This window comes from Rattus norvegicus, chromosome 1 (assembly GCF_036323735.1).
Source record: "Rattus norvegicus strain BN/NHsdMcwi chromosome 1, GRCr8, whole genome shotgun sequence".
NCBI lineage: Eukaryota > Metazoa > Chordata > Mammalia > Rodentia > Muridae > Rattus > Rattus norvegicus.
This window is the reverse complement of record NC_086019.1, coordinates 132,816,541-132,839,474: the sequence shown is the minus strand read 5'-3', so window position 1 is coordinate 132,839,474 and position 22,934 is coordinate 132,816,541.

Below are 22,934 nucleotides of genomic sequence, written 5' to 3'. Positions count from 1 at the left end.
ATTCTGTGACGGGGTTACACTAGACTTACACTAACTACTCACATAGGACACTGGGTTATTTTGGTTCTTAGATTGTATGAATAAGATGCTAGAAATATTTTGCAGTTTCTTTCCTTTTTTTAGTAGGTTTTAAAATGTTTTATTACCATATATTAATTACAGGTAATGGGTTTTAGTGTGGCGTTTCCATATTTGTACATAAATATATTTGACCACATTCAAACATTCTCTTTGGTTCCTCTTACTCCTGCTAATTCCTGATTCTTTACAATTATTATTATTAAATATTATTATACTTTATTTATAAAAATAGTATTTTTGTGTCCTTACTGCAGTTTCCCCTTCTCTCTTTCCACTCCCTCTCCTTCAGTTCTCTTCTATTCCCCCATCCACTCCTCCATTTCTATTCAGAAAAGGGCAGGCATTCCATGGATATCAACCAGATGTAGCATAACAAATTGTACTAAGATTGGGCACCTCCACTTATATTCAGGCTGGATAAGGCAACTTAGTATGAGAAAAGAAGTCCCAAATGCTGGTAATTTGTTGGAGACTGCTCCTGATCCTACCGTTTGGAGTCTCACGGGAATAGAAGCTTTAGCTGAGCATTTCCTGTAACCATGACCAACAGATTTCCAGTGCAGGGATTAGGACACCAGCCAAGCCACATAACCTTTGACTTACAATTTGTCCTGCCTACAAAGTTACTGGGGCAGCCAACTTGTGACTGTTTCTGATGAAACAGCAGACATCGCTGAAAGAGGGTCCCCATCCCTGACACTGCCTGGAGGTCCAGGACCCAGAGACCTAGGGAAAGAACCAAACATGACTGAGGAAAAATGTCAATGAAATGCTGCCAAATGATACTCAGCTACATTCATAGTTGACCTAAATTGTCATGGGAGAGGCTTGATGCAGTCACTGGTGGAAATAGATGCAGAAACCCACCGATACACCTTAGGTTTAGCTCAGGAAATCCTGTAGAAGGGGAAGAAGGACTGTAGGAGCCAAACAGGTCCACCACACAAGAAAACTCACAGAGTCAACTAACCTGGGCTCATAGGGGCCCACAGAGACTAATCCAACAACCAGGAAACCTGCAGGGGTCTAACCTAGGCTCTCTGCACAGTTCCTTATATTAACGTGTTTTCATTTCTCCATGATAAATACTCAGAAGTAAACCACAGACTATTTCCCCATTTATCTTTTAGAGAGGAAGCTTTCAAAATGTTTTCCAAAATGACTGTATTATTTTTGCATTTTTTAAAAATCTCTTTTCCTTTTAGTTTTTGAGGCAGGGTCTTGCTGGGAAGCCTAGACTGACCTAAGTAAGCCCTTATCACAGAGCTCTAATTGCTGTGGCTGGAATACAGCCAAACCCTTACCACGCATCTTCAACCCCAAATAGAGGCTGCATTTTCTTGCCTCTACTTCTGAGTGTTGAGGTACAACTCACCTAACTTACTTTACACTGCTATCAGCAACGCGTGAATGACACAGTTTGCTCTGAATAACATGATCGTCACTGACATGTTTGTCTTCATCTTCACCAACACTTAATCACTTTCACCAAGTTTAGTTTTAGCCCTCCTGAGTAACACAATTCAATGCTAACATTGATGCATACAAGTCACATTATTCATATTGAGCAGTTTGTATTTGTTTATTTTGAATCATACACACACACACACACACACACACACACACACACACACACACACACACCTAACAGACATATGAGCCATGCTTGGGAAAGAGAACACGAAAGGGTATTTTGTAGGGTTTGCAGGGAGGAAAAAGAAGAGATAAGTTGTATAATTTCACTATTATCTCAAAAATTATAAAAATATTAAAAGATAAAATATATTTCTTAATCTGCCTTTGTCAGCTGAGGCTTTTAATAGTTATCTGTGCATATGACAGAGCTTCAAGATCTATAATTTATTCAATGTCACACATCATAAAAAACAAGAACTAGAGTTGACAGTCCAAAAAAATTCATAGGAACTCATGTAAGATTTCTTTTCATCCATCCATCCATCCATCCTTTTGTTTTTCACAATGGTCAGGAAGTAGTTCAGGCAGTAAGGAATATTAATTAAAATTAAAATGGAACAAAAAGCAAAAGATATTTAGAATATACTGTCCTTTTCTAAGAGAGCTGCAGGGACAAAAGTGGAGAAAAGACTGAGGGAATGGCAGGCCGAAATTGGGATCCATCTCACGGAGAGGCATCAAGTCCTGACACTATTACTGATGCTAAGGTGTGCTTAAAGACAGGAGCCTAGCATGGCCTCTCAGAAGAGGCCCAACAAGCAGCTGACTGAAACAGATGTAGATACTTACAGCCAGCCAATGGACTGCAGTCAGGGACTCCTGTGCTTGAATTAGGTAAAGGCTGGAAGAAGCTGAGGAGGAGGGTGACCCTATAGGAAGACCGGCAGCCTCAACTAACCTGGACCCCTGAGATCTCTCAGACACTGAACCACTAACCAGGCAGTATACACCAGCTGGTATGAGGCCCGCAACACATTCACAGCAGAGGACTGCCTGGTCTGGCCCCAGTGAGAGAAGAGGCCTAACCCTTGAGGCACCAGTGAGTGGGGAAGCCTGGCAGGGTGGGGGGCATCCTCTTGGAGTTGGGGGAGGAGGAATGGGATGAGGAACTTTGAGGGCAGACCAGGAGGGGAATAACAATTGGACCAGACTATCTTTCTTCACATACTAATTGACCTGCCAATATGAAATTGTGTATGCATTCACTAGTTCCTGTTCTTTAATTTATACCCAGATGATCAAAAAGGTTAGCCTGGAGGTCAAGAGACCTCAGTAAACATACTCCATAATACTCTTCTTTTCTCTACCTCTTCCCTCTCCTTAAAACTCCTCTTCATTCATCATGACTTTTAATGTTTCATGTCTATTGGGGGAGGAGAGACAGAGAGACAGAGACAGAAACAGAGAGACAGAGAGACTGAAACACACACAGAGAGAGGATGTGTGTATTTCTGTGTGTCTCTGTGTATTTTTGCATATGTGTGTCGCTGTGTCTCTCTTTGTGTTCCTTTTTGGAGTGTGTGTGTCTGCATGTATACCTGTATTGTGAAGATGTATGTCTCTCTGTATGTGTCTGTGCCTTGTATTTTTGTTTCTCTGTCACTGTGTTTCTGTCTCTGTCTCTCTATCTCTCTGTGTGTGAGTGAGTGAATGTGTGTGTGTGTGTGTGTGTGTGTGTGTGTGTGTGTGTGTTTATACTATGGGACATTTGTGATGTCAGAGAATAACTTGCAGCAGACAATTCTCTCCTTTTACCAAGTCCCTCCTGGTAATTAAACTCAGGTCGTTAGGCCTGGGATCAGGCACTTTAATCTGCTGAAACATCTTGCTGGACCATGTTCCTGGTCTTTTAATATCTGTGCTGATCCTTCCTATTCTTCCTCAAGCCAGTGTGAGATAGCAATGGCATATAGTTGGAAAAGTGAGTTTGGACTCCAGTGTAGGTAGCGGTATTCCCTAAATGTGATTTGAAGCTAGTGACCGGACGTCTCTGATCTCATTTTTTCAACTGAAACTTGGAGATAAATACAGTAATGGTGTCATGAGGAGTATTCTATGCAATGTTTACCATTCAATTTGGTTGCTGTTAACCACTGTCTTCTAAGAGTTTACTTCCATTGTTCTTATTTTGTTTCCCCCATGGCTTTGCTGTCCTTTAGCCACAAGTTTCTGGGGGATGGGGGGAGAATATCAACACTCCCTTTAGTACGGCCACTCTACTGAAGTTACCTGGGTACCTGCAGACAAAAAGGTAAGTCACCTGCTAGCCTAACTTATGCTACGCTTCCCCCTGAAGGCATTAGGCCTACCATGCCAAGTTAATGCATACAGAGATGTGAGGTCAGAAGACTGGCCAATCTCTTCCAACCTTTCTGATGCTTACTTAAAATATAAATAAAATTAATAAAAATTGACTATCGATACCAAAATCATTTTCTAGTAAAATGTAGTTCCTTCACTGCAGTATCTGTTGTCCGTGTAGCAGCTGAAGCGCCTGTGACACTCTGCTTCTGCTGGCCTGAAGTTCTCATGCGCGTGTAGCAGGGTCCTTGGCAGTGTGGAGCAATGCAGAGCGTTGCTCGTGAATCTGGGTTTTGTTGCCAGGTTTGCTCTGCATTCTCTGTTCTCCTATGTATTCAGCAATCCTCAGCAGATGCTTGTTCATATGGAGAGTGTTTGCACAGCGTGGCTCTCCACGATTCTTTGTTTACATGCTACTCAACTGATATACTTAATAAAACATGAGGCTCAGAACCGACCACCATTCAGCAGAGGTAAATGCATAGTGTTTCCACTGTTCTCAACACTGTGCTGCATATAATACTTCCTAATATGCTTGTATTTTACTTAAAATACACAAGTATGGGGTTTTACTCTCTCATTCTTTCCTATGTGTTTGTGTACATTTGTATGTTTGATGCATGTGTATGTGTGCATATAGAGGTAGACACTGAGTGTCCACTTCAATTAAACTCTATCTTAATTTTTTGAAACAAGATTTCTCATTGTACCTGTGACTCACCAATTTCTCCATATGTGCTGGCCTGCGAGCCCCGGTGATCTTTTAAGTCTTCACTTTCCCAGTACTGGGTTTACAAACATGTGCTAACAAGTCCAACGTTTTAGGTAGGTACCAGGGATCTAAACTCAAACCTTTAATGTTTTATGGAGAGCACTTTACCATTTTATCCATCTCTCATGTATAGCATTCTATTTTTAAAATGTTCACAACTGGCTATAGCTGCCATATGGTCACTGACCACAACTCCTCTCATGAATCTCCTCCCTCAAAGACTGGACACTGCTGAGTCCTAGTTCACTTATCTCCTTGTCCAACAATGTTGGGAACAAAATGCATGAATTTTGCCCTCTTCTCTTGATAGGTAGTGTGTGCTGGGAGCGCTGTGCCTGATTCTTGTTCTAGAGAGATCCGCTAGTTGTGAGCTAGGTCTAAGGGTCAAGAGGCAGCCTGTGACATGAACCTGGTAGCTAGCATGTGTGATGGGATCAATGGAAGAGTATGTGTCAGGTTCAGGCGTGAGATCAGACAAGTACCCACGACAGAAGGATGCTCAGGGCAGTTTTCCAGTGTCTGTCACGGGGGTTAGATAATATTGCTGCCTTATTTGATCTTCCTTGAATTATACGAGAGTCTGGAAAATACTTCTTACCCTCTTTTGTGTTATCTAGATGAATCTCACCTGCTTTGAAAGAAGGAAATGACCAAACCAAATGCTTACATTCAGCCCCTGATTTTCTTCCCTCTAATTTTTGATGTGACACTTTCCTGTCATTTTTAGGCAACAATGGACACTCATTTATACTAAGAGCAAGCAATCAATTCCCTTTGTTTACCCTTTCCTACCCAGAAGGAGCTTGGTAAATAACCATAGACTGAAAGAACAAATGAGTGAACAGAAACAGGCATGTTGACTCCTGTGATCTATGGAGACCTGTGCAATTCTGACACGTCTAGTACCACAACATAACGTTATAGGCACAGGTTTACATTGTAAACTGAAGTCTGAATCATGGCCAGAAAATAGTTATTATGTCACTGGCTAATTAACAAGCCCAAATTTTTATCATATAAAAGCACATAGCCTTAAGGTCCAAGGAGCCATGTGAAAAGAGGAGAGTGACAGAACCCAGTAACTCAACTTGAAGGGGGAGCTAATATAGAAGTCCTGTGGAAGCTCTCCAGAATTGGTGAAGAGCCCAGAGAGAAGAGGTTATCTGTATTAATAAGAGAAAGATTTAGAAGGAACAGCATATAACTTTTCAAAATTTATTTATATTTAGCACGTGTATGTACGTATACATGGAGTATAAGTATTTGTTTATATATTGAATAATTATGTATAATGGGCCTGAAAATGGCTAGAAAAAATTTTGAATATTCTCACCATAAAGAAATAATAAAAATTTAAGTTGATGTACATGCTAAACTCCCTAGCTTGACACATTGTATTCAGGTTTCAGAAATACACAGTATCCTCATAAGTAAACGCAATTATTATGTGTCAACTGAAAACATTGGAAATATGTAAAGAAATACCATGGAAAACTTTCAACAGTAAGCATGTTTTGTCTTGTGAAAAATACACATGGCTACCTCAAAATGAAGTAAAACAGCTAAACACAGGAAAATATGCTTTCCAGCTGTCTGTTTCAGAGTACTCTTCAATTATGAACAACCTTATTTTCCTCTATTTAATTTAATGTTATGCCTTTGCAATGAGAAAGAATTATACAACTTTTAAAATAAAAAAATTAATACATTATACACATTGAACCTTCCATGGACAGAGAAAATGAAAACACAAGAATTGGTTTTAGCAAGTTAATAGGAACACAGTGTTAGACTGGAGAGATGTGTCACTGGCTAAAAGAATATACTGCTTTTTCATAGAACCTGAATTTTCCTCTCAGCACTAATATAAGCTGAATCACTCAGTAGTAAGTAAAACTCCAGGTATGAGATACTCAATATCCTCTTCTGGTCTCTGTGCACACCTGCATTCATGTGTATATACCCACATGTGCATATTCATGCTTGTGCATTACATACACAGACACACAGACACACACACACAGACACACACACACACACACACACAACTGAATACTTTTTAAAATAAAAATTGATATATGGTTCAATCAGGGTTAGCATGGAACTGTCCTTGACAAGGCTTCCAGCCCAGTAAAACGTATTTACTTTACTGTTCCTAAGTTTCTAAGGTTTTCTGGAAAGTGCTTCTTAGATTTTAGGTATCTACCAATCCTCTAATTTGTAATGGAGTAATGTAAGATTGAAGACCAGTTTTCTAGCAAGCAGAGAAGAGAGGGGAGGGGGAGACAGGATACGGTTTTTCCATACTTTTAACAAATGCCACTTAAAGTTTCCTAGATGGGACTGCAGCCAGGGAGGGAAGGAGGGAGGAAGGGAGGGAGAGAGAGAGGGAGAAAGGGAAGGAGGGGAAGAGGGAGAGGGAGATAGAGAGCAGGAGGGAGGTGCTTCCTTGATTTTAGGGACAGAAGACAATTCCTTCCATTCTAGACTCTTTCTCTCAAAGTCCACGCAGAAGGTACCTTTAACACATAGTGAAGCTCAAACAGTTCTCCCTAAGTGCCTTTAATTGACCAGAATTTTGCATCTTAGTTAGAATTGCACAGAATGCAAAGGAACTCAGCTTCTTAGCATGCTCTGATAGAAATACAGGGACAGGGTGAATAACTTCCCTTCTGGTATTTTCCAAGGATCTCTGCAGACTCTGGAGTTGCTAGGCACACAGATTTAAGTCTAGTCCTCTAGTATTTGTACTGGTTTTTTTTTCCTTCGAATAAATGTCTTTTTATTAGAATTTTTTTTATTAACTTGAGTATTTCTTATATACATTTCGAGTATTATTCCCTTTCCCGGTTTCCGGGCAAACATCCCCCTCCCCCCTCCCCTTCCTTATGGGTGTTCCCCTCCCAACCCTCCCCCCATTGCCGCCCTCCCCCCATAGACTAGTTCACTGGGGGTTCAGTCTTAGCAGGACCCAGGGCTTCTCCTTCCACTGGTGCTCTTACTAGGATATTCATTGCTACCTATGAGGTCAGAGTCCAGGGTCAGTCCATGTATAGTCTTTAGGTAGTGGCTTAGTCCCTGGAAGCTCTGGTTGCTTGGCATTGTTGTACTTTTGGGGTCTCGAGCCCCTTCAAGCTCTTCCAGTTCTTTCTCTGATTCCTTCAATAGGGGACCTATTCTCAGTTCAGTGGTTTGCTGCTGGCATTCACCTCTGTATTTGCTGTATTCTGGCTGTGTCTCTCAGGAGAGATCTACATCCGGCTCCTGTCGGTCTGCACTTCTTTGCTTCATCCATCTTGTCTAATTGGGTGGCTGTATATGTATGGGCCACATGTGGGGCAGGCTCTGAATGGGTGTTCCTTCAGTCTCTGTTTTAATCTTTGCCTCTCCCTTCCCTGCCAAGGGTATTCTTTTTCCTCATTTAAAGAAGGAGTGAAGCATTCACATTTTGATCATCCGTTTTGAGTTTCGTTTGTTCTAGGGATCTAGGGTACTGGTTTTAATCGCATGCACTTCCATCCCCAACCTTGCAAAGGGGTTAGCGGCCAAAGTATATTCCTCTTTAGGCGCTAGGCTAATCTTTGATTATTTTGAAATCTATGAGCAAGAAGAAACCTTGTTTTCATTTTCTTTGAATAAAATAATAACAAAAAAACCTAGTGACTCATTTCATTTTTTATTTTTTATTTTATCTTTTAGGGCTTTTAGCTTCCCATTAAACTTTTACAAATATTCCCTCTCTACACAAGATTCTGTAAATTAATGCACTCAGAGAAGTTAGGTATAAAGCCACAGTTGAGCACTGAACCTTGGGGATGTTTTCAAAGAACCATTAGGAGATCCACCTCTTCTTTTGCATCTAAAGACTACAAGCTTGTGGCCTCTGCTTTGCATGGGGGCTCTTTTGTAGGGTTCAGGTAGTTTCCCTTCCTCTGATTAATTAGACATATTTGAACAGAGAGTACTAGCTGCTTGCTCTGTTCAAGTTCTTCATCCCATGCAACGTTTTAAGATGTGCAATGATACTCTTTGTGGATGAAGACAGGATACGGTTTTCCCATACTTTTAACAAATGCCACTTAAAGTTTACTAGATGGGACTGGAGCCATGGTGTCTAGAACACCAAGCTTTTCTGATGGTCCAGCTTTTAACTGCAGCAATTGGCTTTTCATAGCTGGTGACCCTTGGGACCTAAGCACTAACAGCATCATCTGAGGTCGGTGATGTATGTTAGGGATGTCACAGGAAGTCTAAATAGAATGCCAAGTGCCTTTGTGCCTTGGATTTGTTTTGGGATATTCGTACCCAAATAAAACCTCCCTGAGGATGAAATGGTATTCCCGTGTGCAGCCAGGAGTCAGCACTGCACAGCATCTGTTCCAAACTGAGGTGTCTACAGAAGGGCACTGGTTATGAATAATATCAATTCACAGTTTTATTAATAGGCACAGTTTAGAAGCTTATGATGGCATTAATTTTAATGAGAGATTTATCAACTGAAAATTAGCCCATAGTCATTTATTATTGATTGAAAATTAGACACCTTTAATGAATTACAATAGCAAAATGGATTTGGTGCCTTAAAAAAAGTCTATGTTTTTCTAGCTTCTACCTTGGCAATTTTATCAGCGTGCTATTTTTTACCTCACAAAGACAAGGGAATTGAGAGAGTTGACTGAAAGTCATTAGGGATATTCACAGCCACTGCACTGATGTCAACACAATGTCACTAATACATAGCACAGACACATCAGGCTATATGATGCATTCTCTTGACATTTGAGGGAAACATGGTTTCATAAATGACTTTCTACACACCAGGAAACTGTAATGTCAGACTCTGTACCTAAGAATTTCTCCCAAGTATGCGCCATTCTCTCCCTAACGCCCAATAAATATCTCTCTGTTAGACCCACATTTAGGTGTTACTTGAATTCTTTTAATGTTTAAGCAAAATATGGTCACGAGAAGCTTTCAGGAAGCAGATGATCTGAAAGACCAGTACCACACTCCACTCTAGAACTATCTACTTCTTTACCTTCCCTTTTCTAATACTTAATTCACTGTATTATATACTAACTTCTTGTTTTCCTCCACATTTCCTTATATGTAATGTCAACTAAAATATGAATGTTGAAATGACAAATTGAGTTTTCTTCCCAGCTATAATTCTACTTACTGTTATATAGTCTACAGCTAATAAATATGTTTTGTATGAATTAATGTATACTCTGTTGAGGGTCAATAGGTTCTGTGATGTTGCCATATAGTTTTTGATGTTACAGGTTTATCATGAACACGTCCCAAAGATTCCTGCATGGAAGTTTTAATCTTGCCTTGTGGTGCTATGGAAAACGATATGATCTTTATGATATGGTGCTCTATTAGAAGAACATTAAATAAGTAGAGAGGCATTATGGAATACCAATTGCTTTCTTAGTTTGTTTGTTTTTGTTTGTCACCATAGACTGACCTTCTTTATTCTATTATATGCTGCCACTATGAACTAATACTTCACCAAACATCCCCAAATAAACAGAACAAGTGATCATGGAAGAGATCCAAAGTAAACCTTTCTTCATTATAGGGTGTTATTCTCAGGTATTTTGTTAGAGTAATGTAAAAGTGACAATCAGAGAGACTGTCTCTCTTAACTGCAAAAAATAAAAATGTTTTCCCAAGTCTCTCAGTTGATGAGTATTAAGCAGCTGAGTAAGACTGACTATCTGTGATGGTTTGAATAGGCATGGCCCCTATAGTCTCAGATGTTTGAATGCTTGCCTATACAAATTGACATCATTAGGGGGTATGACCTTATTGGAGTTGATGTGGCTCTGTTGGAGGAAGTGTGTCAGTGTAGGGGTGGGCCTGGAGGTTTCCTATGCCCAAGTTACACCCAGTGTGAGACAGTCTTCTTTTATCACCTGTGGATCAAGATGTTTGACAGAAAATACTGGCGAGGATGCAGAGAAAGAGGAACACTCCTCCATTGTTGGTGGGATTGCAGACTGGTACAACCATTCTGGAAATCAGTCTGGGGGTTCCTCAGAAAATTAGACATTGAACTGCCTGAGGATCCAGCTATACCTCTCCTGGGCATATACCCAAAAGATGCCCCAACATATAAAAAAGACACGTGCTCCACTATGTTCATCGCAGCCATATTTATAATAGCCAGAAGCTGGAAAGAACCCAGATCCCCTTCAACAGAGGAATGGATACAGAAAATGTGGTACATCTACACAATGGAATATTACTCAGCTATCAAAAACAATGATTTTATGAAATTCGTAGGCAAATGGTTGGAACTGGAAAATATCATCCTGAGTGAGGTAACCCAATCACAGAAAAACACACATGGTATGCACTCATTGATAAGTGGCTATTAGCCCAAATGCTTGAATTACCCTAGATGCCTAGAACAAATGAAACTCAAGACGGATGATCAAAATGTGAATGCTTCACTCCTTCTTTAAAAGGGGAACAAGAATACCCTTGGCAGGGAATAGAGAGGCAAAGATTAAAACAGACACAGAAGGAACACCCTTTCAGAGCCTGCCCCACACCCATACATATACAGCCATCCAATTAGACAAGATGGATGAAGCAAAGAAGTGCAGACCGACAGGAGCCGGATGTAGATCGCTCCTGAGAGACATAGCCAGATACAGCAAACACAGAGGCGAATGCCAGCAGCAAACTGAGAATAGGACCCCCGTTGAAGGAATCAGAGAAAGAACTGGAAGAGCTTGAAGGGGCTCGAGACCCCATATGTACAATGCTAAGCAACCAGAGCTTCCAGGGACTAAGCCACTACCTAAAGACTATACATGGACTGACCCTGGACTCTGACCTCATAGGTAGCAATGAATATCCTAGTAAGATCACCAGTGGAAGGGGAAGCCCTGGGTCCTGCTAAGACTGAACCCCCAGTGAACTAGATTGTTGGGGGGAAGGCGGCAATGGGGGGAGGATGGGGAGGGGAACACCCATAAAGAAAGGGAGGGGGGAGGGGGATGTTTGCCCGGAAACCGGGAAAGGGAATAACACTCGAAATGTATATAAGAAATACTCAAGTTAATTAAAAAAAAAAAGAAAGAGAGTTCTCTGCACCCAAATCCCGTGGGAGGGAGAGCTAAACCTTCAGAGAGGCAGACAAGCCTGGGAAACCAGAAGAGACTGCTCCCTGCACACACATCTCGGACGCCAGAGGAAAAAGCCAAAGACCATCTGGAACCCTGGTGCACTGAAGCTCCCGGAAGGGGCGGCACAGGTCTTCCTGGTTGCTGCCGCTGCAGAGAGCCCCTGGGCAGCACCCCACGAGCGAACCTGAGCCTCGGGACCACAGGTAAGACCAAATTTTCTGCTGCAAGAAAGCTGCCTGGTGAACTCAAGACACAGGCCCACAGGAACAGCTGAAGACCTGTAGAGAGGAAAAACTACACGCCCGAAAGCAGAACACTCTGTCCCCATAACTGATTGAAAGAGAGGAAAACAGGTCTACAGCACTCCTGACACACAGGCTTATAGGACAGTCTAGCCACTGTCAGAAATAGCAGAACAAAGTAACACTAGAGATAATCTGATGGCGAGAGGCAAGCGCAGGAACCCAAGCAACAGAAACCAAGACTACATGCCATCATCGGAGCCTAATTCTCCCACCAAAACAAACATGGAATATCCAAACACACCAGAAAAGCAAGATCTAGTTTCAAAATCATATTTGATCATGATGCTGGAGGACTTCAAGAAAGACATGAACACACTTAGGGAAACACAGGAAAACATTAATAAACAAGTAGAAGCCTACAGAGAGGAATCGCAAAAATCCCTGAAAGAATTCCAGGAAAACACAATCAAACAGTTGAAGGAATTAAAAATGGAAATAGAAGCAATCAAGAAAGAACACATGGAAATAACCCTGGATATAGAAAACCAAAAGAAGAGACAAGGAGCTGTAGATACAAGCTTCACCAACAGAATACAAGAGATGGAAGAGAGAATCTCAGGAGCAGAAGATTCCATAGAAATCATTGACTCAACTGTCAAAGATAATGTAAAGCGGAAAAAGCTACTGGTCCAAAACATACAGGAAATCCAGGACTCAATGAGAAGATCAAACCTAAGGATAATAGGTATAGAAGAGAGTGACGACTCCCAGCTCAAAGGACCAGTAAATATCTTCAACAAAATCATAGAAGAAAACTTCCCTAACCTAAAAAAAGAGATACCCATAGACATACAAGAAGCCTACAGAACTCCAAATAGATTGGACCAGAAAAGAAACACCTCCCGTCACATAATTGTCAAAACACCAAACGCACAAAATAAAGAAAGAATATTAAAAGCAGTAAGGGAAAAAGGTCAAGTAACATATAAAGGGAGACCTATCAGAATCACACCAGACTTCTCGCCAGAAACTATGAAGGCCAGAAGATCCTGGACTGATGTCATACAGACCCTAAGAGAACACAAATGCCAGCCCAGGTTACTGTATCCAGCAAAACTCTCAATTAACATTGATGGAGAAACCAAGATATTCCATGACAAAACCAAATTTACACAATATCTTTCTACAAATCCAGCACTACAAAGGATAATAAATGGTAAAGCCCAACATAAGGAGGCAAGCTATACCCTAGAAGAAGCAAGAAACTAATCGTCTTGGCAACAAAACAAAGAGAATGAAAGCACACAAACATAACCTCACATCCAAATATGAATATAAACGGAAACAATAATCACTATTCCTTAATATCTCTCAATATCAATGGCCTCAACTTCCCAATAAAAAGACATAGATTAACAAACTGGATAAGCAACGAGGACCCTGCATTCTGCTGCCTACAGAAAACGCACCTGAGAGACAAAGACAGCCAATACCTCAGAGTGAAAGGCTGGAAAACAACTTTCCAAGCAAGTGGTCAGAAGAAGCAAGCTGGAGTAGCCATTCTAATATCAAATAAAATCAATTTTCAACTAAAAGTCATCAAAAAAGATAAGGAAGGACACTTCATATGCATCAAAGGAAAAATCCACCAACATGAACTCTCAATCCTAAATATCTATGCCCCAAATACAAGGGCACCTACATACGTAAAAGAAACCTTACTAGAGCTCAAAACACACATTGCACCTCACACAATAATAGTAGGAGATTTCAACACCCCATTCTCATCAATGGACAGATCATGGAAACAGAAATTAAACAGAGATGTAGACAGACTAAGAGAAGTCATGAGCCAAATGGACTTAACAGATATTTATAGAACATTCTATCCTAAAGCAAAAGGATATAACTTCTTCTCAGCTCCTCATGGTACTTTCTCCAAAATTGACCATTTAAGTGGTCAAAATACGGGCCTCAACGGGTACAGGAAGATAGAAATAATCCCATGCGTGCTATCAGACCACCACGGCCTAAAACTGGTCTTCAATAACAATAAGGGAAGAATGCCCACATATACGTGGAAATTGAACAATGCTCTACTCAATGATAACCTGGTCAAGGAAGAAATAAAGAAAGAAATTAAAAACTTTTTAGAATTTAATGAAAATGAAGGTACAACATACCCAAACTTATGGGACACAATGAAAGCTGTGCTAAGAGGAAAACTCATAGCGCTGAGTGCCTGCAGAAAGAAACAGGAAAGAGCATATGTCAGCAGCTTGACAGCACACCTAAAAGCTCTAGAACAAAAAGAAGCAAATACACCCAGGAGGAGTAGAAGGCAGGAAATAATCAAACTCAGAGCTGAAATCAACCAAGTAGAAACAAAAAGGACCATAGAAAGAATCAACAGAACCAAAAGTTGGTTCTTTGAGAAAATCAACAAGATAGATAAACCCTTAGCCAGACTAACGAGAGGACACAGAGAGTGCGTCCAAATTAAGAAAATCAGAAATGAAAAGGGAGACATAACTACAGATTCAGAGGAAATTCAAAAAATCATCAGATCTTATATAAAAACCTATATTCAACAAAATTTGAAAATCTTCAGGAAATGGACAATTTCCTAGACAGATACCAGGTATCGAAGTTAAATCAGGAACAGATAAACCAGTTAAACAACCCCATAACTCCTAAGGAAATAGAAGCAGTCATTAAAGGTCTCCCAACCAAAAAGAGCCCAGGTCCAGACGGGTTTAGTGCAGAATTCTATCAAACCTTCATAGAAGACCTCATACCAATATTATCCAAACTATTCCACAAAATTGAAACAGATGGAGCCCTACCGAATTCCTTCTACGAAGCCACAATTACTCTTATACCTAAACCACACAAAGACACAACAAAGAAAGAGAACTTCAGACCAATTTCCCTTATGAATATCGACGCAAAAATACTCAATAAAATTCTGGCAAACCGAATACAAGAGCACATCAAAACAATCATCCACCATGATCAAGTAGGCTTCATCCCAGGCATGCAGGGATGGTTTAATATACGGAAAACCATCAACGTGATCCATTATATAAACAAACTGAAAGAACAGAACCACATGATCATTTCATTAGATGCTGAGAAAGCATTTGACAAAATTCAACACCCCTTCATGATAAAAGTCCTGGAAAGAATAGGAATTCAAGGCCCATACCTAAACATAGTAAAAGCCATATACAGCAAACCAGTTGCTAACATTAAACTAAATGGAGAGAAACTTGAAGCAATCCCACTAAAATCAGGGACTAGACAAGGCTGCCCACTCTCTCCCTACTTATTCAATATAGTTCTTGAAGTTCTAGCCAGAGCAATCAGACAACAAAAGGAGATCAAAGGGATACAGATCGGAAAAGAAGAGGTCAAAATATCACTATTTGCAGATGACATGATAGTATATTTAAGTGATCCCAAAAGCTCCACCAGAGAACTACTAAAGCTGATAAACAACTTCAGCAAAGTGGCTGGGTATAAAATTAACTCAAATAAATCAGTTGCCTTCCTCTATACAAAAGAGAAACAAGCCGAGAAAGAAATTAGGGAAACGACACCCTTCATAATAGACCCAAATAATATAAAGTACCTCGGTGTGACTTTAACCAAGCAAGTAAAAGATCTGTACAATAAGAACTTCAAGACACTGAGGAAAGAAATTGAAGAAGACCTCAGAAGATGGAATGATCTCCCATGCTCATGGATTGGCAGGATTAATATAGTAAAAATGGCCATTTTACCAAAAGCAATCGACAGATTCAATGCAATCCCCATCAAAATACCAATCCAATGCTTCAAAGAGTTAGACAGAACAATTTGCAAATTCATCTGGAATAACAAAAAACCCAGGATAGCTAAAGCTATCCTCAACAATAAAAGGACTTCAGGGGGAATCACTATCCCTGAACTCAAGCAGTATTACAGAGCAATAGTGATAAAAACTGCATGGTATTGGTACAGAGACAGACAGATAGACCAATGGAATAGAATTGAAGACCCAGAAATGAACCCACACACCTATTGTCACTTACTTGATTTTTGACAAAGGAGCCAAAACCATCCAATGGAAAAAAGATAGCATTTTGAGCAAATGGTGCTGGTTCAACTGGAGGGCAACATGTAGAAGAATGCAAATCGATCCATGCTTATCACCCTGTACAAAGCTTAAGTCCAAGTGGATCAAGGACCTCCACATCAAACCAGACACACTCAAACTAATAGAAGAAAAACTAGGGAAGCATCTGGAACACATGGGCACTGGAATAAATTTCCTGAACAAAACACCAATGTCTTATGCTCTAAGATCAAGAATCGACAAATGGGATCTCATAAAACTGCAAAGCCTCTGTAAGGCAAAGGACACTGTGGTTAGGACAAAACGGCAACCAACAGATTGGGAAAAGATCTTTACCAATCCTACAACAGATAGAGGCCTTATATCCAAAATATACAAAGAACTCAAGAAGTTAGACCGCAGGGAAACAAATAACCCTATTAAAAAATGGGGTTCAGAGCTAAACAAAGAATTCACAGCTGAGGAATGCCGAATGGCTGAGAAACACCTAAAGAAATGTTCAACATCTTTAGTCATAAGGGAAATGCAAATCAAAACAACCCTGAGATTTCACCTCACACCAGTGCGATTGGCTAAGATCAAAAACTCAGGTGACAGCAGATGCTGGCGAGGATGTGGAGAAAGAGGAACACTCCTCCATTGTTGGTGGGATTGCAGACTGGTAAAACCATTCTGGAAATCAGTCTGGAGGTTCCTCAGAAAATTGGACATTGAACTGCCTGAGGATCCAGCTATACCTCTCTTGGGCATATACCCAAAAGACGCCTCAACATATAAAAGAGACACGTGCTCCACTATATTCATCGCAGCCTTATTTATAATAGCCAGAAAATGGAAAGAACCCAGATGCCCTTCAACAGAGGAATGGATACAGAAAATGTGGTACATCTACACAATGGAATATTACTCAGCTATCAAAAACAACGAGTTTATGAAATTCGTAGGCAAATGGTTGGAACTGGAAAATATCATCCTGAGTGAGCTAACCCAATCACAGAAAGACATACATGGTATGCACTCATTGATAAGTGGCTATTAGCCCAAATGCTTGAATTACCCTAGATGCCTAGAACAAACGAAACTCAAGACGGATGATCAAAATGTGAATGCTTCACTCCTTCTTTAAATGAGGAAAAAGAATACCCTTGGCAGGGAAGGGAGAGGCAAAGATTAAATCAGAGACTTAAGGAACACCCATTCAGAGTCTGCCCCACATGTGGCCCATACATATACAGCCACCCAATTAGACAAGATGGATGAAGCAAAGAAGTGCAGACCGACAGGAGCCGGATGTAGATCGCTCCTGAGAGACACAGCCAGAATACAGCAAATACAGAGGCGAATGCCAGCAGCAAACCACTGAACTGAGAATAGGTCCCCTATTGAAGGAATCAGAGAAAGAACTGGAAGAGCTTGAAGGGGCTCGAGACCCCAAAAGTACAACAATGCCAAGCAACCAGAGCTTCCAGGGACTAAGCCACTACCTAAAGACTATACATGGACTGACCCTGGACTCTGACCCCATAGGTATCAATGAATATCCTAGTAAGAGCACCAGTGGAAGGGGAAGCCCTGGGTCCTGCTAAGACTGAACCCCCAGTGAACTAGTCTATGGGGTGAGGGCGGCAATGGGGGGAGGGTTGGGAGGGGAACACCCATAAGGAAGGAGAGGGGGGAGGGGGATGTTTGCCCGGAAACCGGGAAAGGGAATAACACTCGAAATGTATATAAGAAATACTCAAGTTAATAATAAAAAAAAAAAGAAAGAAAGAAAAAAAATGTAAAAAAAAAAGTTGTTGAATTCTCAACTTCTCATTCGGCACCAGTTCTCCTTACACACTGCCATTTTCTCATCGTGACAATGATGGACTGAACCTCTGAAGCTGTGAGCCAGCAACAACTGAATGTTTTCTTTTATAAGAGTTGTCAAAGTCACGATGTCTCTTCACTGCAAGAAAACCCTACGACCCTGTCTCAGAAACTTATTTGCTCTTTGATTTTGGTAAGAAGCTTTATTTCTTTGATCCTAGTAATATTTACCTATCAGAATGAGTCTAATTAGTGAAATCTCCTGGGGTCTTATGATAATGAGCAAATAATATTTGAGACCAAATAAGAGTGTTGTATTTGTTATTAATATTGATACTCTGCATGTATTTTATTATTGTTGTTAAAGGCCATAATACTCATATTCATTCCATGCCAAAATACAAATGAAAGCAACTGAGGCAATAAAAATGGAGAGGTTACCACTTTTCCTGGGAGACACTGAACACGTATTATTAAGAACCATGTCATCTCAAGACCTAAAAAATGGCTCAACAGGTGCAGATGCTTGCTAGACGGCTTGATGACCTGAGTCCAATGACTGAAAGAAGTCAAGAACTAGCTGTACATTCACACCTCACACACACACACATACACACACACACACACACACACACACACACACACTTGCATACACACATGCATTCATACACACAAACTTGCACAAACTTGCACAGAGAGAGAGAGAGAGAGAGAGAGAGAGAGAGAGAGAGAGAAAGAGAGGGGGGAGGGAGGAAGGGAGGCAAAGACAGAGAGACACACAGAGAGAATTAAGGGTAAAATATTTAAATAATGTGATTTTTATGCTCCTAACTTCATATGCTTCATTTCTTAAACATGCTTACATATACAAGATCTGCTTTGAGAAATATGTTAAGACTCAGTGCCCCTCCTCTCTTATCCCTGATTAAGCAACTGTCACTAAAGTGTTTAAGTATGAAGTTTATATTTTGTGCCACTCACTCCAGGATTTCAGTCATTTCCTATCATTTTCGAGTGTGCGTGTGTGTGTGTGTGTGTGTGTGTGTGTGTGTGTGTGCGCGCGCGCGTGCACATGCGCGCGTGCGTGCACGTGTGCACACATGCGAGTCTGAGTGTTTTATCAGGCAAACTTACTGTTTACATGTCAGAAGGAAAGCTTGACAGAGAACAGCTGCTGTGAGGGATGGTTCTGAAAAGTGTTGTCAGGGCAAGTGCAAGTGATGAGTATTTAATTCAAATTTAGAACATAGTTTTGAGTAAGTTTTACTCCTTTAAACTTTCCTATATCTCCATTATTGTAAAAGCTGCTCATATATTTAAAGCTCAAATACTTCCTAGTACCTTTCAAAGATTTCTAACAATACCAGAGTTTATCTAAACTCCACTTGTGCTCTCGTTGTCTCTATGAGAGCAAACACTTCCTCCTGTTTTTACTTCTGCCCACATCCCTCTCACTTTGCCTGTGCTGTCCTCCTATTTTGATACGGAGAGCATTTTCTGTCTTAGAAATTTGGGAAGTGTTTATATCTTTGGACCACTTAAGCTCAGTTGTCCACATGACTTATTCTGTATGATTCATATTTCATCTTGAATACCAGCTCCTTGAGTTTTCTCTGCCATACAACACAACATAGCATGTCTCCAGTCGGTCTCCTCCTCATCAATCCCCTGTCAGCATTTATTTCCTCATTGATCCTAGTGTAATTTGAAATTCACATGGATGATAAATATCTACGTGTGTTGTAGAGAAAGCCAATCCCTGGTGTTCCACATTTGCATCCATGGCCTTTGCCAATACAATAGTGGCGATGGGATGCTGTCGATTCAGAATAAGTCGCACTGAAGTTTAAAGTGGACCTCGTCCTGCAGAGGCAAGCTGTGCCCCAATCATCCCTGAGCAATAACAGCGGCCCTTACCTGCTAGCTCGCCACACGATAACAAGGCAAACTGGCAGAATTCTGTACACTGTGATGCGCAGCTGACTGTAATACTCCATAAGCTAAAAAGATTCAATGGCTCTCCAACCTATGATTCTTCAATTTATGACTGATCTATTGAGATTGGCTCCGTTATAAGTTAGGGGCAAATGCAATATATAAAGATGTACATGTATATAAATACTTATTTGTGCTTACATGTGCAATATCTGTTTTAAGTTCCACCTTTAATTTCACCTATCCACCTGACCACAGTGTGAGACCCACAGACTCAGAATGTGCCACTCCCATTTCTACCATTTGCCAGTGTGCCACTCATTCTTAAAACCACATTCTTTTCACAAAGAGAATAATTATATGACTATCAGGTATGAATCAGTCAAAAGACATTTCAAAGTCTATCTTAGTTCTCTATTAACTTTCCGGTGTGAGAATTAGACTCCTGGTATATAAGACAATAACTTAGCTACCCAGAACTATTCATGAATAAGAACATAAACAATGGAATACATGACTGTGGAGAAATCACTTTTCTCTGATACGGGGTGTGTGGTGGAGGAAAATTGCTCATTTGATAAAGTGCTTGCTGTGCAATAATGGAGGTCCAAGTTCAGATCCCCAGGACCCATGTACAGTTTGGGAATGGCTATGCATGTCTGTAACCTGAGCACTGAGGCAGTGGCAGGCGAATCCCCACAGCTGCTTGGACATGCTGTGCAGTTAACCATTGAGCATAGGGTTCAACAGAAGACTCCTCCTTAAAAGATAAGGTAAAAAATAATCAATGATATTGATGCTACCCTCTGCCCTCTGCCCTCTGTGTGCACACTCACACACATGTACTCCTATCATACACACAGACATTAATACAAGCATACATTATACACACAAATAACTATACAAACTCATAAATAAAAATTAAGGTAAAAAGGTGGTCTGATCATAGAGGTGACTTTTGAGCTGGTCCATGAGACTGGGTAAGATTTGTAGAAGGATTGCCGTGTATACCTCTTTATTTCAGAAATTCAAGTATATAAGCCATTTAAGATTAGCTACAACCTACCTAGAATCCAAGAGAAAAGACAACACAGTGTTCCTCATTTCTGTTGCTGTCTGTGCAGATGCTCTGTGCAGTAGTATCTTCTTCAGAAAGGGTTCTCTATAGCTATTGGTCACTTGTCTCTTCTTCTACCTATTGACATACTCTAGCTGAAGCATGGTGGGAATCTCCCTCTCTCTTTTTTTCTTTTTTTCTTTATTAACTTGAGTATTTCTTATTTACATTTCGATTGTTATTCCCCTTCCCGGTTTCTGGGCCAACATCCCCCTAACCCCTCCCCCCCTTCTTTATTGGTGTTCCCCTCCCCATCCTCCCCCCATGACCGCCCTCCCCCCAACAATAACGTTCACTGGGGGTTCAGTTTTGGCAGGACCCAGGGCTTCCCCTTCCACTGGTGCTCTTACTAGGCTATTCATTGCTACCTATGAGGTTGGAGCCCAGGGTCAGTCCATGTATAGTCTTTGGGTAGTCGCTTAGTCCCTGGAAGCTCTGGTCGCTTGGCATTGTTGTTCATATGAGGTCTCAAGCCCCTTCAAGCTCTTCCAGTCCTTTCTCTGGGAATCTCCCTCTCTTAACTTCCCACCAAGCACGCAGCTCTTACTGCTAGGCCCCCATACCAGAATTCTCTCTCAGGTGTGCTGTTATCTGACTGAAGCTGTCGTATCCCTCACTTAGTGCAATCCAGGAATAGTACCTTGGAACGCTCCTCCCATTAGACTAATCCATGTTCCACTGCACCTTGCAGCTTTTGTTTTTCTCATGCTGTGGAAAGGAAGGTCTTGCCTTTCCTTGGGAATCATCTGTGCACCCCTATACCCATGCAAAATACATGCGTGTGAGTACTGACTGAATTCCATTTATAGGGCATAATGAGGGCAGGACCCCTCCTGTCAGAGGAGTTGAGTATTTTCCCAATGGCTGAAAGAGTACCAGAAAGGGAGAAAGCAAGGTTCCTTCAGTTGGATATTGGAATGCTGATAAACACGAGACCATTTCTTCAAACGTAGACTTTTACTTAATGGAAACAAATGTGGAAATGCCAACACTACCTTATTTACAAGGTGCTCACTAGAGTCATTAATGAGGCCTGCTGTGGGCAGCAGCGTTGTATAATTGTAAACATGATGTCAGAGACCACTTTCTGTCAGAATGCCAGACCAAAGAAACAAGGACAGCACTCTGGAGACCTTCACCCAAAAAGATTATTAAAAGACTCAGCATGGGTTAACAGATGGGTGGTGGCTCATTAAGTCCAACTCTAAATGTTTTACTCTGACCACACACACACACACACACACACACACACACACACACACATACACACACACACACACTCAAGATGTACCAACCTGGAACACTGACAGAATCTGAAGTGCATCTTTTAGGCTAAGTTACCAGGTCTGAAAGGATGGTCAGCAGTATGAATATCAATTAGAAGTCATAACACTGAATACTAGCTGAGCTCCCACTATGTGCTAGTCACTAGTTATGGCACTTTAATTGTATAATAGGCTAACTTTATAGAACTCCTTGCAAAAGAAGATGGCCTGTCCACAGTGACAGGACCAAATCTGAGTCTTCAGCAGTGTGTAGCAGGCTTCAGATGTTCTCTGAGGCATGTGAAGTAAGGAGAGGGCCACTTCTGTATTTGTTCAAATAGTCCTAATGCCATGCAGAACTCTAGGCAATGATGGTGATTATAAGGACTTTGAGTGATTGGGTGCCACTTCTATACTTGCTCCTTTGATCTTGACCTTTACTTAAAACAATTTGTAAATTGGAAATGAACTATCATAGCTTATTGAGGAACATCTGGATTTCAGATGTATTCCCCAAGCACTTTAAGTTTTCCTTTTTCCTTTTCCCTTAACTCATGTCCTTGGGAATTTTCTGGCTTTATTTTAAGGTTGGCTGGACTCTGATGACAGAAATAATGCTGTGGGGAACATAAAGCACTTTGACTAGTTTCTTTTTACTTGACAAACGC